This window comes from Centruroides sculpturatus, unplaced genomic scaffold (assembly GCF_000671375.1).
Source record: "Centruroides sculpturatus isolate CEXI.00-Female unplaced genomic scaffold, Cexi_2.0 scaffold2308, whole genome shotgun sequence".
NCBI lineage: Eukaryota > Metazoa > Arthropoda > Arachnida > Scorpiones > Buthidae > Centruroides > Centruroides sculpturatus.
The window spans coordinates 42,952-44,533 of record NW_019386600.1 but is presented as its reverse complement, the minus strand read 5'-3'; positions in this window follow the sequence as shown (position 1 = coordinate 44,533).

Here is a 1,582-nt window from a genome sequence, read left to right as displayed (position 1 = left end):
GAAACTAGATCCAGTCATAAGAGAGATCCCACAATCCCACGCGCGCGAGAAAATACAAGATGGCTGCTGAACACGTGTCCGGTTATCGACAGAAAAATAAAAAAGACATCTGGAGAGACGATGACATCTGTTTATTATTAGATATACGGCAAGAAAAAGTATTTATTTCTAACCAAAACTTCCATTTTGTTTGTTGGTGTTCGTGACTTACCGCGTAGTTATGTCAATTTTATCATCGCGTGTAATAGCCGGGTTCTTCTCAAGCGAGTTACCTGTGCGAACAGCACGACGTTCCACTGGCGACAGTCACAATCCAGATTGTGGGTAAATCGAGATCGAAGTGAGTCGTGGATTGTGTGCGAACGGGGTATAAGAGATAGTGGAGGCTCATAAGCATCCACATACAAACTTTGAACAAAAGTTCGAAAAGTGCCAGTGCACAAATGTAATGCTTGATAGCGGACTAGATCCAGCATCCAAAAAGTAGATTCTTGCGCAGAGCCATACACAATGCATCCGTAATCCAGCTTAGAGCGGACAAGGGCCCTATAAATCCTGAGTAGGGATTGTATAACGGTTTACCAATAAATTGACAAAAAAACATTTGGTAAACTTATCGGTAAATTTCAAAAATTTACCAGTAATTCGGTAAATGAAAAATTTGTATTAGAAATTTTTATATAGAAAATATTGTGTTTATANGAAACCGCCAGGTTTGCCTTATCATAAGCTTATTCTGCGTGTGGGCACTCCAATTATGTTGTTGCGAAATTTAAAACCACCAAAACTTTGTAACGGTACGAGACTGCAAGTGAAAGCGTTACATCGCAATATAGTGGAAGCCACTATATTAACTGGGTGTGCGAAAGGGGAAACTGTATTTATACCACGAATCCCATTAATACCTAATGATATCCCATTCGAATTTAAACGATTACAGTTTCCCCTAAAAGTCTGCTTTGCCATGACAATAAACAAGTCTCAGGGGCAAACTCTCAAATTTGCGGGTATTGACTTGAGAGAACATTGCTTCTCTCATGGACAGTTTTATGTTGCTTGCTCACGAGTAAGTTCACCCAATAGCTTGATACTTTTAGCGCCTAATGACAGATTAGTTAAGAATATTGTGTACAAAGAAGTTTTGTAGGCCCTAATTTTTTACACACGCTAAACAAAAGTAAAGAAGCAAAAAGTATACCTAATTAATAATAATACTTTTTAACGCGAGCGAAGCCGCGGGCAAAAGCTAGTTTAATATATATTGAAGTACTTTCTTTTTTCAGTTAAATGGTCTGATGGTGCTATCCAGATCCTAATCAACACCAGAATAGAAAAAGAGAATGATTTTCAAAAGGCAGTTAATAAAACAAAACTGGGAGGGGGTCAAATTTTGCAGGTCCTACAAAACAGCAGGTACAAGTTTTCAGAGGAGGAAATGTAATTAATGTGCACATTTAGCCACAACTTAGATACATTGAAAACATCAGGAGACAAAAAAATAAGGTGAAAACATTTTAACAAGTTTTACAAAGCATATGGTGGAAAATAAAACAATAATCCTCCACCTCATTACCTAAGTGTT